The following is a 17,427-nucleotide window of genomic DNA, read 5'->3' as shown; positions in this document are numbered from 1 at the left end:
TAAAGGCTTTGTATCTGAATGTGCAGAATAAAATTAATGCCTTAACAAATAGAGGCAAGTGGGTATGATTTAGTGGCGATTACTGAGACCTGGTTACGAGGAGACTAGGTCTGGGAGTTGAATATCCAAGTATTTTGGAAGGAGAGACAGAAGGAAAAAGGAGCTGGTGAAATGTTGTTAGTCAAGGAAGAAATCAGCGCTATAGTGAGAAATGATATTGGAACTGGCGATCAAGACGTACAGCGGGATTCTCCACTACCCGGCGGGGCGGGGGGTCCCGGCGAGATGGAGTGGCGTGAACCACTCAGGTGACGGGCCGCCTCAAAGATGCGGATTCCTCCGCACCTTTAGGGGCCAAGCCCGCACCTTTCGGGGCTAGGCCCGCCCCGGAGTGGTTGGTGCCCCGCCTGCTGGCGGGAAAGGCCTTTGGCGCCACGCCAGCCGGGGCCAAAGGGACTCCGCTGGCCGGTGGGAGTCCGCGCATGCGCGGGAGCGTCAGCGGCTGCTGACGTCATCGCCGCGCATGCGTAGGAGGGGGGTCACCTACACTTCGGCCATCGCGGAGACCTACAAGGCCGACGCGTAGTAAAAGAGTGCCCCCACGGCACAGGCCCACTCGCGGATCGGTGGGCCACGATCGCGGGCCAGGCCACCGTGGGGGCACCCCCCCGGGGCCAGATCGCCCCCCCCCCCAGGACCCCGGAGCCCGCTCGCGTCGCCAGGTCCCGCCGGTAAGGGACCTGGTTCAATTCACGCCGGTGGGACCGGCATAGCAGCAGCGGGACTTCGGCCCATCGCGGGCTGGGGAATCGCCGGGGGGGGGGCCCCCGCCGACCGGTGCTGGAGAATTCGGAGGCCGGCGGGGGCGGGATTCACGCCGCCCCCCCACGGCGATTCTCCGACCCGGCGGGGGGTCAGAGAATCCCGCCCGTAGAATCAGTCTGGGTAGAAATAAGAAATAACTCCCTGGTGGGAGTAATCTATAGATACCCTATCAATAGTTCTGCAGTAGGACACAGTGTAAACCAGGAAATACTGGGGGCTTTTAAGAAAGGTACAGCAATAATTATGGGTGATTTTAATATGCATATCGACTGGATTAATCAAATTGGCAAGGGTATCCTCGAGGGAGAGTTCATTGAATCTATTAGAGATCGTTGCTTGGAACAGTATGTTGTGGAACCAACCAGGGAGCAGGCTACTTGGTATTGTGTAATGAGGAGGGATTAAATAATGATCTTGCAGTAAAAGATCCTCGAGGGAATAGTGACCATTGCGTGCTTGAATTTCGAATTTTGTTTGAGGGCGATAAGCGTGAGTCCCATGCTAGTCTTCTGGGATAAAAGAAGGTTGGCATGAGGACAGATTTGACCCCAGTGCACTGGGCAGAAATACTAAAAGGTCGGTCAGTTGATGAACAGTGGCAGATATTTAAGGGGATATTCAATTCATATCAACTGAAAGAGGGAAAAAAAGATTGTAAGACAGGGAGAATGCAGCCCTGGCTAAGCAAGGATGTTAAAGATAACATTAAGACAAAAACTAAGGCATACCATTTGCAAATGTCAGTGGCAGGCTGTAGGATCGGGAAGCTTTTAAAGACCAACAGACGGTTACTGAGAAAGTAATAAAAAGTGCAACAGTAAATTATGAAAGAAATATAACACAAAATATAAAAACGGATAGCAAAAGATTCTGTAAGTATAGGAAAGGGAAGAAAGTAGTTAAAGTCAATGTTGATCCCTTAGAGAACGAGAGTTAATAATGGGGAAAGAGCCACCAAATCAATATTTTGCCTCAGTTTTTATACTCGAACCACCCCAATAAGAACAAGTAATGCAGAGGTTGTTGTAAAGGAGGAACTTAAAACAATCGCCATCACTAGGTCAAAGGGTGAGCAATCGATTGGGATTGAAGGCAGACAAGTCCCCAAAGCCGATGGCCGACATCCTAGGGTCTTAACGGAAGTGGCAGCAGAGATAATGGAAGCATTGGTTATAATGTTCCAAAATCCCCTGGGTGCAGGAAAGGTTCCAGTAGATTGGAAAAAGACTATTCAAAAGGGAGAAAGACAGAAAGTGGGAAATTATAGACCAGTTAGTTTGGGATCTGTCGTTGGGGACCATTATTAAGGAAATAATAACAGGACATTTGGAAAGTCAAAACACAATCCATCAGAGACAGTATGGTTTTATGAAGGGTAAATTGTGTTTGACTAATTAGCTAGAATCCTTCGAAGATGTAACAAGCAAAGTGGAAATGGAAATCCTGTAGATGTCGTATACCTGGACTTCCAGAAGGCGTTAGATAAGGTGCTGCACAAAAAGTAAGATCCCACAGGGTTGTTGATAATCATAGAATTTACAGAATTTACAGTGCAGAAGGAGGCCATTCAGCCCATCGAGTCTGCACCAGCCCTTGGAAAGAGAACCCTTCTTAAGCCCACGCCTCCACCCTATCCCTGTAACCCAATAACCCCATCTAACCTTTTTGGTCACTAAGGGCAATTTATCACGGCCAATCCACCTAACCTGCACGTCTTTGGACTTGTGGGAAGAAACCGGAGCACCCGGAGGAAACCCATGTACACACGGGGAGAACGTGCAGACTCCGCACAGACAGTGACCCAAGCCGGGAATCGAACCTGGGACCCTGGAGCTGTGAAGCAACTGTGCTAACCACTGTGCTGCCGTGCTGCCCCTAATCTATTAGCTTGGATAGAGGATTGGCTAACCAACAGAAAGCAGTGGGTGGGGATAAATGGGTCGGTTTTCTGGTTGGCAATCGGTAATCAGTGGTGTGTCACAGGGTCCGGTGCTCGGACCCCAACTATTTACAATCTATTAATGACTTGGATGCGGGGATAGAAGGTTCTAGAGCCAACTTTGCTGGTTACACTAAAATAGGTGGGATGGTAAGTTGCAATGAGGAAATGAGGTTAGGTGAGCGGGCCAAAATCTGGCAGATGGAGTTTAACGTGAATAAATGTGAGGTTCTCCATTTTAGTGGGAGGAATAGAAAGGCAAATTATTCTCTAAATGGAGAGAAACTTCAGAGTGCTTTGATGCAGAGGGATCAGGATGTCCTCGTGCATGAATCTCAGATTGTTAGTCTGCAGGTGCAGGAAGGCAAATGGAATTCTGGTATTCATGGCTAATGGAATAGAGGATAAAAGTAGAGAGGTGTTGCTGCGACTGGATAGGGCATTGGTGAGACCACATCTGGAGCACCGTGTACAGTTCTGGTCCCTTTACTTGAGGAAGGATGTAAATGCATTAGGGTCAGTTCAGAGAAGGTTCACTCGATTGATTCCAGGGATGAAGGACTTGTCTAATGAAGAGAGATTGAGCAGTTTAGGCCCAAACTCGCTGGAGTTTAGGAGAATGAGGGGGGATCTAATTGAGGGATATAAGATGCTAAAGGGGATTGGCAGGGTAGACGTAGAGCAGATGTGTCCCCTTATTGGACATTCCAGAATGAGAGGCCATAGTTTTAGGCTAAGGGGCAGCAGGTTTAAAACAGAAATGAGGAGGAATTACTTCACTCAGAGTGTGGTGGATCTGAGGAATTCTCTACCCCAGAGTGCAGTGGACGCCGGGACACTAAACACATTTAAGGAGGAGGTGGATCGGTTTTTAATTAGCAGTGGGATGAAGGGATATGGGGAGTGGGCAGGAAGGTGGCGATGAAGCTGAGATGAGATCAGCCATGTTCATATTGAATGGCGGAGTGGGTTTGAGGGGCTGAATTGCCGACTCCCGCTCCTAGTTCTTATGTTATTTTCCCCACTCAACTCTGAACAAGCGAAGGAAGGGACTAATCCTGGTTCAGCCAGGAAAAATGACTACATTTTTCCAAAACCCCTGCTTTTGCATATTCTTGGATAAGTTGACTCGTTTTTGAGCCTTAACATGCTAGATTTGCATTAGTCAACAACCTCAACTTATCACCTCAGAAATGGATGTTTGACTTATAAAGGGTACCTTATAAAACTGCACGCGATACGGGCAGAGATCCATGCAAGTTTAAGACATGCCACACAAATGGTAGTGAACCACACCCACATTGGCTGCATCAATGGCCCCGAAGTGGAGATGGTCGATAGCTTTAAGTTCCTGGGGGTCACCATCACCAACAATCTATCCCGGTCCGCTCACGTTGATGCAAGTCAAGAAAGCCCAACAACGTCTCTACTTCCTGCGGGAGCTAAAGAAATTCGGCATGTCTGCATTGACTCTCACAAACTTCTACAGATGTGCGAGAGAGAGCATCCTATCCAGCTGCATCACAGCTTGGTATGGCAACTGCTCGGCCCGAGGTCGCAAGAAACTGCAGAGTGTGGTGAACTCAGCCCAACGCATCACACAAGCTTGCCACCCGCACATTGATTCTGTCTACACCTCTCGCTGCCTCAGGAAGGCAAACAGCATTGTCAGAGACCCCTCCCACCCAGGCATTGCCTTCTTCCAGACCCTTCCATCATCAGAAGATATAGAAGTCTGAAGACCCGCACTTCCAGACATAGGAACAGCTTCTTCCCCACAGCTACAAGACTCCTCAACGACTCCCCCTCGGACTGATCTGTTCCCTCTAAGAACACTATTCACGATGCCCTCACGTGGGGCTGTTTAGCACAGGGCTAAATCGCTGGCTTTGAAAGCAGACCAAGGCAAGCTAGCAGCACGGTTCAATTCCCGTAACAGCCTCCCCGAACAGGCGCCGGAATGAGGTGACTAGGGGCTTTTCACAGTAACTTCATTGAAGCCTACTTGTGACAATAAGCGATTTTCATTTTCATTTCATTTCCTATGCTGCTCTTGTTTGGCCCCCTGTTCCGCACTGTAACCAAACACTGTTTGTCGATGTACCATTTGTCAATGTTCTCTGTCGATTATTCTTTTTGTCTACTATGTACGTACTGTGTACGCTCTCTTGGCCGCAGAAAAACACTTTTCACTGTACTTCGGTACATGTGATAATAAATCAAATCAAAGCACCATTTCTCTTTGATACTCAACATATAATTTGTTTCCTGTGACTGGAGAGATTTTCCAAGGCTTGAAAGGGTGATTGATATGCCAACACCCACAGTACAGAGAGCTGAGAAAACTTACATTTGCCTTTGTAAACCCGCAGACCATACTCCTCTAGCCTATGTACGGTGGCATCCAGATTCTTTCGAAGATCCTTATCAGTCTTGTCCATTACCAAGATGTCATCAAGGTAGCACTGAACTCCAGATTCAGGATCTGGTCCATGGCCCTCTGAAACAGGGCTGGAGCTGACGTTATTCCGAAAGACAAGCGGCAATATCTGTACAATATCTATATCGTTGTGATGTTAAGATATTCTGGTGACTTCTCATCAATGGGCATTTGCCAGTGGGCCTGGTCTCGGTATAGTTTGCTGAACTCCAGCCACACCAGTACAGAGGTCTTCAATCTGTGGAAGTGGATATTGTTTAGCACACAACACAGGGTTAACAGTAACCTTTTCATCTCCACAGATGGATCTGGAGCCGTCTTTCCTGATCACTGGACCGACGGGTGCTGCCCGTTCACTTTGGGGGAAACAGTACCAAAGACTCCTATCTTGACCAAATGCTTCGTAAGGCATAAGGCAGAAATTCTTCAGAAATTCAGGTTGAGAGTTAGCTTTAATGTGGCGACTAGGGGCTTTTCACAGTAACTTCATTTGAAGCCTACTTGTGACAATAAGCGATTTTCATTTTTTTTTCTCATTTTTATGCTAATTCCCTTCATGCTTCCCAAATCTTCTTTGAAAACAACAGCATCTTTTTTGGATGACAGCTGTCAGTGCAGTTTCTTCACAATCTTCACAATGCTGTGTACTTCATCCCCGTTTAACGGGATCTTCTGCAGCCAACTGAAGCCGTGTATTTATCTTACACCACAAACAGTGGATTCCAGCAGCTTGCCCATTTAGTTCCACGTTAGCTTCTGTTCTGCCCATCATTGATATAGAGTCTCCTACATATGTTTTCATAATTATTTATGCAGGCATCAATAAGGCCGTAAGACATAGGAGCAGAATTAGGCCTCTTGGCCCATCGAGTCTGCTCCGCCATTCAATCATGGCTGATGTTTTCTCATCCCCATTCTCCTGCCTTCTCCCCATAACCCCTGATCCCCTTATTAATCAAGAACCTCTCTATCTCTGTCTTAAGGACACTCAGTGAATTGGCCTCCACAGACTTCTGCGGCAAAGAGTTCCACAGATTCACCACCCTCTGGCTGAAGAAATTCCTCATCTCTGGTTTAAAGGATCGTCCCTTTAGTCTGAGATGGTGTCCTCTGGCTCTACTTTTTCCTACAAGTGGAAACATCCTCTCCACGTCCACTCTATCCAGGCCTCGCAGTATCCTGTAAGTTTCAATAAGATCCCCCCTCATTCTTCTAAACTCCAATGAGCACAGGCCCAGAGTCTTCAAACGTTCCTCATACGACTGCCCCGCTGTTACTGCCTCTTCTTGCTTTCCTTTGTGAAACCTAAATCTTTCAGCTATGGCAAGTGGCTGAGGAGGAAAAAGCATCTGCAGGACCTTTATGGTTTGGTATGTTGCCTCCCAGGTGCAAGGGTACGTGATGTCTCGGATCGTGTTTTCCGGGTCCTTAGGGGGGAGGGGGAGCAGCCCCAAGTCGTGGTCCACATTGGCACTAACGACATAGGTAGGAAAGGGGACAAGGATGTCAGGCAGGCTTTCAGGGAGCTAGGATGGAAGCTCAGAACTAGAACAAACAGAGTTGTTATCTCTGGGTTGTTGCCCGTGCCACGTGATAGTGAGATGAGGAATAGGGAGAGAGAGCATTTAAACACGTGGCTACAGGGATGGTGCAGGCGGGAGGGATTCAGATTTCTGGATAACTGGGGCTCTTTCTGGGGAAGGTGGGACCTCTACAGACAGGATGGTCTACATCTGAACCTGAGGGGCACAAATATCCTGGGGGGGAGATTTGTTAGTGCTCTTTGGGGGGGTTTAAACTAATGCAGCAGGGGCATGGGAACCTGGATTGTAGTTTTAGGGTAAGGGAGAATGAGAGTATAGAGGTCAGGAGCACAGATTTGACGTCGCAGGAGGGGGCCAGTGTTCAGATAGGTGGTTTGAAGTGTGTCTACTTCAATGCCAGGAGTATACGAAACAAGGTAGGGGAACTGGCAGCATGGGTTGGTACCTGGGACTTCGATGTTGTGGCCATTTCGGAGACATGGATAGAGCAGGGACAGGAATGGATGTTGCAGGTTCCGGGGTTTAGGTGTTTTAGTAAGCTCAGAGAAGGAGGCAAAAGAGGGGGAGGTGTGGCGCTGCTAGTCAAGAGCAGTATTACGGTGGCGGAGAGGATGCTAGATGGGGACTCTTCTTCCGAGGTAGTATGGGCTGAAGTTAGAAACAGGAAAGGAGAGGTCACCCTGTTGGGAGTTTTTTATAGGCCTCCTAATAGTTCTAGGGATGTAGAGGAAAGGATGGCGAAGATGATTCTGGATATGAGCGAAAGTAACAGGGTAGTTATTATGGGAGACTTTAACTTTCCAAATATTGACTGGAAAAGATATAGTTCGAGTACAATAGATGGGTCGTTTTTTGTACAGTGTGTGCAGGAGGGTTTCCTGAAACAATATGTTGACAGGCCAACAAGAGGCGAGGCCACGTTGGATTTGGTTTTGGGTAATGAACCAGGCCAGGTGTTGGATTTGGAGGTAGGAGAGCACTTTGGGGACAGTGACCACAATTCGGTGACGTTTACGTTAATGATGGAAAGGGATAAGTGTACACCGCAGGGCAAGAGTTATAGCTGGGGGAAGGGCAATTATGATGCCATTAGACGTGACTTGGGGGGGATAAGGTGGAGAAGTAGGCTGCAAGTGTTGGGCACACTGGATAAGTGGGGCTTGTTCAAGGATCAGCTACTGTGTGTTCTTGGTAAGTATGTACCGGTCAGACAGGGAGGAAGGCGTCGAGCGAGGGAACCGTGGTTTACCAAGGAAGTGGAATCTCTTGTTAAGAGGAAGAAGGAGGCCTATGTGAAGATGAAGTGTGAAGTTTCGGTTGGGGCGATGGATAGTTACAAGGTAGCGAGGAAGGATCTAAAGAGAGAGCTAAGACGAGCAAGGAGGGGACATGAGAAGTATTTGGCAGGAAGGATCAAGGAAAACCCAAAAGCTTTCTATAGGTATGTCAGGAATAAGCGAATGACTAGGGAAAGAGTAGGACCAGTCAAGGACAGGGATGGGAAATTGTGTGTGGAGTCTGAAGAGATAGGCGAGATACTAAATGAATATTTTTCGTCAGTATTCACTCAGGAAAAAGATAATGTTGTGGAGGAGAATGCTGAGCCCCAGGCTAATAGAATAGATGGCATTGAGGTACGTAGGGAAGAGGTGTTGGCAATTCTGGACAGGCTGAAAATAGATAAGTCCCCGGGACCTGATGGGATTTATCCTAGGATTCTCTGGAAGGCCAGGGAAGAGATTGCTGGACCTTTGGCTTTGATTTTTATGTCATCATTGGCTACAGGAATAGTGCCAGAGGACTGGAGGACAGCAAATGTGGTCCCTTTGTTCAAAAAGGGGAGCAGAGACAACCTCGGCAACTATAGACCGGTGAGCCTCACGTCTGTAGTGGGTAAAGTCTTGGAGGGGATTATAAGAGACAAGATTTATAATCATCTAGATAGGAATAATATGATCAGGGATAGTCAGCATGGCTTTGTGAGGGGTAGGTCATGCCTCACAAACCTTATTGAGTTCTTTGAGAAGGTGACTGAACAGGTAGACGAGGCTAGAGCAGTTGATGTGGTGTATATGGATTTCAGCAAAGCGTTTGATAAGGTTCCCCACGGTAGGCTATTGCAAAAAATACGGAGGCTGGGGATTGAGGGTGATTTAGAGATGTGGATCAGAAATTGGCTAGCTGAAAGAAGACAGAGGGTGGTGGTTGATGGGAAATGTTCAGAATGGAGTACAGTCACAAGTGGAGTACCACAAGGATCTGTTCTGGGGCCGTTGCTGTTTGTCATTTTTATCAATGACCTAGAGGAAGGCGCAGAAGGGTGGGTGAGTAAATTTGCAGACGATACTAAAGTCGGTGGTGTTGTCGATAGTGTGGAAGGATGTAGCAGGTTACAGAGGGATAGAGATAAGCTGCAGAGCTGGGCTGAGAGGTGGCAAATGGAGTTTAATGTAGAGAAGTGTGAGGTGATTCACTTTGGAAGGAATAACAGGAATGCGGAATATTTGGCTAATGGTAAAGTTCTTGAAAGTGTGGATGAGCAGAGGGATCTAGGTGTCCATGTACATAGATCCCTGAAAGTTGCCACCCAGGTTGATAGGGTTGTGAAGAAGGCCTATGGAGTGTTGGCCTTTATTGGTAGAGGGATTGAGTTCCGGAGTCGGGAGGTCATGTTGCAGCTGTACAGAACTCTGGTACGGCCGCATTTGGAGTATTGCGTACAGTTCTGGTCACCGCATTATAGGAAGGACGTGGAGGCTTTGGAGCGGGTGCAGAGGAGATTTACCAGGATGTTGCCTGGTATGGAGGGAAAATCTTATGAGGAAAGGCTGATGGACTTGAGGTTGTTTTTGTTGGAGAGAAGAAGGTTAAGAGGAGACTTAATAGAGGCATACAAAATGATCAGGGGGTTGGATAGGGTGGACAGTGAGAGCCTTCTCCCGCGGATGGATATGGCTGGCACGAGGGGACATAACTTTAAACTGAGGGGTAATAGATATAGGACAGAGGTCAGAGGTAAGTTCTTTACGCAAAGAGTAGTGAGGCCGTGGAATGCCCTACCTGCTACAGTAGTAAACTCGCCAACATTGAGGGCATTTAAAAGTTTATTGGATAAACATATGGATGATAATGGCATAGTGTAGGTTAGATGGCTTTTGTTTCGGTGCAACATCGTGGGCCGAAGGGCCTGTACTGCGCTGTATTGTTCTATGTTCTATGTTCTTTATGAAAAATGAATGAAAATCGCTTATTGTCACAAGTAGGCTTCAAATGAAGTTTATAACAACAGCATCTTTTGTGCCATCGTTGTCAGGTTGCAGGGGCGGCATGCGGCACAGTGGTTAGCACTGGGACTACGGCGCTGAGGACCCGGGTTTGAATCCTGGCCCTGGGCCACTGTCCGTGTGGAGTTTGCACATTCTCCCCGTGTCTGCGTGCGTTTCACCCCCACAACCCAAAGATGTGCAGGTTAAGTGGGTTGGCCACGCTAAACTGCCCCTTAATTGGAAAACAAAAATAATTGGGTACTCTAAATTTAATCTTAAAATTAAAAAAAAATGTTTCCCAGGTTGCACCAAACTTCTTAATAAGCCAAAGGCTTAACAAGGTGCCTCATGGTAGACTGGTACAAAAGGTGAAGTCACACGGGATCAGAGGAGAGGTGGTAAGATGGATACAGAACTGGCTCGGTCACAGGAGGCAGAGGGTAACAGTAGAAGGGTGTTTTTCTGAATGGAAGGTTGTGACTAGTGGTGTTCCGCAGGGATCTGTGCTGGGGCCTCTGTTGTTTGTGGTGTACATAAACGATTTGGAGGAAAATGTAGCTGGTCTGATTAGTAAGTTTGCGGTTGACACCGAGATTGGTGGAGTGGCAGATAGTGTTGAGGATTGTCAGAGGATACAGCAGGACATAGATAGGTTGGAGAGGTGGGCAGAGAAATGGCAAATGGAGTTTAATCCAGACAAATGTGAGGTAATGCATTTGGTATGTCTAACAGAGAGGGGAAATATATCATAAATGGCAAAACTCTTAGGAATATAAAAAGTGAGAGAGATCTGGGCGTGCAGGTCCACAGATCTTTGGAAGTGGCAACACAAGTGGACAAGGCAGTCAAAAAGGCATATAGTATGCTTGCTTTCATTGGACGGGCATTGAGTATGAAAACTGGCAAGTCATGCTGCAGTTGTATAGAATCTTGGTAAGGCCGCACTTGGAATATTGCGCACCATTCTGGTCACCACACTACCAGAAGGATATGGAGGCTTTGGAGAGGGTGCAGAGGAGGTTTACCAGAATGTTGCCTGGTCTGGACGGTGTTAGCTATGTGGAGAGGCTGAATGGACTCGGACTGCTTTCATTGGAAAGACGGAGGTTGAGGGGTGACCTGATAGAGGTCTACAAGATTATGAGGGTCTTGGGTAGAGTGGATGGGCAGGCACTCTTTCCCAGGATGGAGGGGTCAGTCACCAGGGGGCATAGGTTTAAGGTCCGTGGGGCAAAGTTTAGAGGAGATGTGCGAGGCAGGTTTTTTTACCCAGAGGGTGGTGAATGCCTGGAAGGCGTTGCCAGGGGAGGTTGTGGAAGCAGATACATTAACGGCATCTTGACAAACGCATGGATAGGATGGGTATAGAGGGATACGGCCCAAGGAAGTGCTGAGGGTTTTGGCCAAGGGTGGTATCATGACCGGTACAGGCTTGGAGGGCCGAAGGGCCTGTTCCTCGTCTGTATTGTTCATTGTTCTTTGCTGTTTGAGTTCCCTTCACATTTAAGAAAATTGCCACCGTTGTATCATTTCAAATTCCATTTGCAAGGACGGAAAAATTCAAAGCGTTCAGCACAGGAGCTGCACTGTTCAAAAGTCTCAGAAAGACTCCCCAGCCGTCCGGTCAGTGTGACCAATTTCAGCCTTTCATTCCTCTTCTTTGTCAGTTGCTGTGTTGCTGCATTAAGACTATTGCCGTTTGCATTCTCACTCCGCTGTCTGTGCAGCTGACGGGATCGTGTCTCTGTGTTTTTCCCGTGCTTTTTGGGGGAGACTTGTGGTCAGGGCTGCGGTTTTTTTTTAAAACAATGTTTGAACACTTCTCGTTTATTTTTCCAAATTACTGCAGACATTCTTCTGGATTTTCTTTGCACATTGGGTTTTTAACTTATAGTAACAGCACCACAGGTTTCCTGTTGCTCCAACTCCGCAGGTGCCTGAATCTAGCTCCCAACCTTTCTCCAGTATGTGGTTCAGGTGGAAATTAAAGTTTCCGTACTTTAGTTTCACTCTTGGCGTGGTCATCACGCAGAGATTTGTTATCCTCGTCGCCACTTTGCTGTGTTTTTTGGTCCGAGTCGATTTCAAGATCTGTCAGGACACAAGTAGCACAGGAGGTGATCAACATTGCAACTGCACACTGGGGCCGGACGGTTTCCCGGTCGAGTTCTATAAAAAATATATGGACCTGTTGGGCCCGCTGTTAGTTAGAACCTTCAGTGAGGCAAGGGAGGGGGGGGCTTTACCCCCGACGATGTCCCGGTCACTGATCTCCTTGATCCTGAAGCGGGACAAGGATCACCTGCAATGTGGGTCTTACAGACCGATTTCCTTGCTAAATGTAGATGCCAAGGTGCTGGCGAAGGTCTTAGCCACGAGGATTGAGGATTGTGTGCCGCAGATCATCCATGAAGACCAGACGGGGTTTGTGAAGGGGAGACAGTTGAACGCGAATGTGCGGAGGCTTTTGAACGTTATCATGATGCCGGCGAGGGAGGGGGAGGCGGAGATAGTGGTGGCGATGGACGCTGAGAAAGCCTTCGATAGGGTGGAGTAAGGGTACCTGTGGGAGGTGCTGAAGAGGTTCAGCTTTGGGGAGGGGTTTGTCAGTTGGGTTAGGCTGTTGTACGAGGTCCCGATGGCGAGTGTGGCCACAAATAGGAGGCGGTCCGAGTACTTTCGGTTGCACCGAGGGACGAGACAGGGGTGTCCCCTGTCCCCCCTGCTCTTCGCACTGGCGTTTGAACCCCTGGCTATGGCACTGAGAGAGTCGAGGAACTGGAGGGGGTTGGTGCGGGGTGGGGAGGAGCATAGGGTGTCGCTTTATGCGGACGACCTGCTGCTGTATGTGGCGGACCCGGTGGGAGGAACGCCAGAGGTAATGAGGATCCTGAGGGAATTCGGGGACTTTTCGGGGTACAAGCTCAATATGGGGAAGAGTGAGCTGTTCGTAGTTCAGCTAGGGGACCAGGAGAGGGGGATTGGCGAGCTCCCACTAAAAAGGGCGGAGAGGAGCTTCAGATATTTGAGGGTCCAGGTGGCCAGGAGCTTGGGGGCCCTGCATAGGCTTAACTTTACAAGGCTGGTAGAGAAAATGGAGGAGGAGTTCAAGAGGTGGGACGCGTTGCCGCTGTCCTTGGCGGGTAGGGTGCAGTCAATCAAAATGACAGTGCTCCCAAGGTTTTTGTTCCTGTTCCAGTGCCTCCCCGTGTTTATCCCGAAGGCTTTTTTCAGGCGGGTTAACAGGAGTATAATGGGGTTTGTGTGGGCGCGAGGGACTCCGAGGGTGAGAAGGGTGTTCCTGGAGTGGAGTAGAGATAGGGGGGGCCAGGTGCTGCCCAACCTCTGTGGGTACTACTGGGCCGCCAATGCGACAATGGTGCGCAAGTGGGTGATGGGGGGGCTGCATGGAAGAGGCTGGAGACAGCGTCCTGTGAGGGTACGAGGCTGGGGGCGCTGGCAACGGCGCCGCTGCCGCTCCCTCCAAGGAGGTATACCATGAGCCCGGTGGTGGTGGCGGCCCTCAAAATTTGGGGGCAGTGGAGGCGGCATAGGGGGGAAGTTAAGGCCTCGGTGTGGACCCCATTACGGGGGAACCACCGGTTCGCCCCAGGAAGAACAGGTGGAGGGTTTTCGGGGTGGCACAGGGCAGGGATACGAAGGTTGGGGGACCTGTTTGTGGACGGGAAGTTTGCGAGCTTGGGTGAGCTGGAGGAGAAGTACGGGCTCCCCCCCCGGGGAACACCTTCAGGTACTTACAGGTAAGGGCGTTTGCCAGGCGGCAGGTGGTGGAATTCCTGCGGCTGCTTCCACACACAGTACAGGACAGGATGCTCTCGGGGGGGTGGGTGGGAGTGGGGAAGATCTCGGAAACTTACCAGGTGATGCAGGGGGAGGAGGAGGCCTCGGTGGTGGAGTTGAAAGGTAAGTGGGAGGAGAAGTTGGGAGAGGAGATCGAAGAGGGGACGTGGGCAGATGCCCTAGGAAGGGTGAATTCTTCCTCTTCATGCGCGAGGCTCAGCCTCATACAGTTTAAGGTGCTGCACAGGGCACACATGACCGGGACAAGGATGAGCCGGTTCTTTGGGGGTGAGGACAGGTGTGTTAGGTGCTCAGGGAGCCCAGCAAATCACACCCATATGTTCTGGGCATGCCCAGCGCTGGAGGAATTTTGGAAGGGTGTAGCGAGGACGGTGTCGAGGGTGATAGGATCCAGGGTCAAACCGGGCTGGGGGCTCGCAATATTTGGGGTGGCAGAGGAGCCGGGAGTGCAGGAGGCGAAAGAGGCCGGAATTCTGGCCTTTGCGTCCCTGGTAGCCCGGCGAAGGATTCTCCTTCAGTGGAAAGATACGAGGCCCCCAAGCGTGGAATCCTGGATCAGCGATATGGCGGGGTTTATTAAATTGGAGAGGGTGAAATTCGCCTTGAGAGGGTCAGTACAAGGGTTCTTTAGGCGGTGGCAACCGTTCTTAGGCTTTCTGGCAGAACGATAGACATTGGTCAATGGCAGCAGCAGCTCGGGGGGCGGGGGGGGGGGGTTTACTTTATTTTTGTTTATGTTATTTACACTGGAAGGGTCTGAGGGTGTGTATACACCTGTTGTCTTAAGTCGGGGTGTTAATGTTAATTTATTATTTAGGTACGGGGGGGAGGGGTTTGGGGGGTTGCTTTTTTAGATTGTGTTTTGTCCTTAACCCTGTTGGGTTCTTTTTTCTTTCTCATTTTGTTATTGATATTTTATGAAAACCTTTAATAAAAATTATTTAACAAAAAAACATTGCAACTGCAGGCGTCGCTCCCGATGGCCCCGGGGAAATACTCAGGGAGTCCGGTAATAATAGCTTCATTGACAATTTGGAGGCAGTTTTGCCAACACTTCGGGTTGGGGGCAGGGTCAAGGGAAATGCCGATTCGGGGGAACCACAGATTTGAGCCAGGGAAGTGGGATGGAAATTTTCAGAAATGCAAGGAGATGGGGCAGCACGGTAGCACTGTGGTTAGCACAATTGCTTCACAGCTCCAGGGTCCCAGGTTCGATTCCGGCTTGGCTCACTGTCTGTGCGGAGTCTGCACATCCTCCCCGTGTGTGCGTGGGTTTCCTCCGGGTGCTCCGGTTTCCTCCCACAGTCCAAAGATGTACAGGTTAGGTGGATTGGCCGTGATAAATTGCCCTTAGTGTCCAAAATTGCCCTTTGTGTTGGGTGGGGTTACTGGGTTATGGGGGTAGGGTGGAGATGTGGACCTTGGGTAGGGTGCTCTTTCCAAGAGCCGGTGCAGACTCGATGGGCCGAATGGCCTCCTTCTGCACTGTAAATTCTATGATGAAGACACTAAAAGATTTGTTTCTTAGGGGTCGGTTTGCAGGATTGAAGGAGCTAGAAACAAAGTATGGGCTGGAGCAGGAGGAAATGTTTAGATACATGCAGGTTCGAGATTTTGCCAGAAAGGAGATACAGAGCTTCCCAGAGGAGCTGGCCTCCACATTGCTGGAGGAGGTGCTGACGACAGGGGGACTGGAGAAGGGGTTAGTGTCAGCGGTTTACGGAGCTATTTTGGAAGAGGAGAAGGCATCACTGGAAGGGATCAAAGTAAAGTGGGAGGAAGAGTTGGGAGAGGTTATAGAGGAGGGGGTCTGGTGTGAGGTGATCTGGAGAGTGAATGCCTCCACCTCATGCGTGAGGTTGGGGCTGATACAGCTGAAGGTGGTATACAGAGCACACCTCACGAGGGGGAGGATGAGCCGATTCTTTGAAGGTGTAGAGGATGTGTGTGAACATTGCGGGGGAGGCCCCGCTAATCACGTTCACATGTTTTGGTCCTGTCCAAAGCTAGAGGATTACTGGAAGGAGGTTTTTAGGGTAATTTCTAAAGTGGTGCACGTGAAACTGGACCCGGGCCCTCGGGAGGCCATATTCGGGGTGTCGGACCAGCCAGGGTTGGAAACAGATGCGGAGGCAGATATCATAGCCTTCGCCTCGTTGATCGCCCGAAGGCGGATCCTGTTGGGATGGAGAGCAGCCTCTCCACCCAGTGCCCTGGCGTGGTGGGGGGACCTGTTGGAATTCCTGACTCTTGAGAAGGTTCAGTTTGACCTGAGGAGAAGGTTCAGTTTGATCTGAGGGGAGGGACGGAGGGGTTCTACAATTCATGGGCTTTGTTCACATTTCACTTTCAGGAACTGGATAACATCGAACATTAGTTGGGGGGGGGGAGGTTGGGGGGAGGGGGCTGTGTGTTTTAATGGTGACTATGGGTGATCCCTAATTCCTTTTTGTCATTTGTTTGTGTGAACATGCAGGCTAATGTTTGGGGTTTGGTGGGAGGATGGGATCGTTGTTATTGATATGGCGATTGACGTATTTGTTACTGATTATAGTTTAATGTTGGTGGGTGTAAATTTGGGAGAAAATGTGAAAAAGGAGAATAAAAATAATATTTTTTAAAACATTGCAATTGCAGGGCGGCATGTGGTGCAGTGGTTAGCACTGGGACTGCGTCGCTGAGGTCCCAGGTTCGATCCCGGCCCTGGGTCACTGTCCGTGTGGAGTTTGCACATTCTCCCAGTGTCTGCCTGGGTTTCGCCCCCACAACCCAAAGATGTGCTGCTTAGGTGGATTGGCCGCGCTAAATTGCCCCTTAATTGGAAAAGAAAAATAATTGGCTGTTCTAAATTTATAGGAAAAAAAACATTGCAAGTGTACTCTCTTGCTGTCGCAGTCGAACTAATGAGAAAACATGGATCCTGTCATCCCACATGCAAAGTATGGCAAGCCAGGCTAAACAAATAATACACAACAATCTCCCCATAACATTCAGTGGTATTACTGTCACTGGGTTTCCCCATTGGGGATCACCATTGATCAGAAGCTGAATTGGACGAGCCACATAAATGCTGCGGCTACTAGAGCAGGTCAGAGATTAGAAATCCCGCGGCGGGTAACTCACCACGTGACTCCCCAAAGCTTGTCCACCATCTACAAGTCAGGAGTGTGGTGGAAGATCCGCCACTCGCCTGGGTGAGCACAGCTCCAACAACGCTCAAGAAGCTCGACACCATCCAAGACGAAGGCTTGATTGAAACCCCATCCACCACCCTCAACTTTCACTCCCTCCACCACCAACGCTCATTGGCAGACGTGTGGACCATCGACAAGTGTCACCACAAACTCCTCAAGGGCCATTGGGGATGGGCAATAAATTCTAGTCTAGCCGGCGACACTCGCATCCCATTAACGAATACTTTTAAAAAAGCCGTCTTTTTTCTGAACCATAATACCACAGGCTCAAGCCTCCCTTCATAGGCCCGAGCACCGTATTCTGGGCTGCTGCTTTGGTGCAGTACTGAGAGAGTGCAGCACTCTTATCAGGAGTACTACCTTTTTTTTTATAAACATTTTATTGAGGTATTTTTGG

At 49.3% G+C, this 17,427-nt stretch overlaps 1 protein-coding gene across 1 annotated transcript in view; it reads right to left on the bottom strand.

The window, feature by feature from the left end:
* ddah1 (dimethylarginine dimethylaminohydrolase 1) overlaps positions 1-17,427 on the bottom strand; it is a 240,128-nt gene that overhangs the window by 186,546 nt on the left and 36,155 nt on the right. The window lies entirely within an intron of this gene.

This window comes from Scyliorhinus torazame, chromosome 7 (assembly GCF_047496885.1).
Source record: "Scyliorhinus torazame isolate Kashiwa2021f chromosome 7, sScyTor2.1, whole genome shotgun sequence".
In the NCBI taxonomy this organism is placed as follows: Eukaryota; Metazoa; Chordata; class Chondrichthyes; order Carcharhiniformes; family Scyliorhinidae; genus Scyliorhinus; species Scyliorhinus torazame.
The sequence above is the reverse complement of the archived record's forward strand: the minus strand, read 5'-3'. Positions and strand labels throughout refer to the sequence as shown.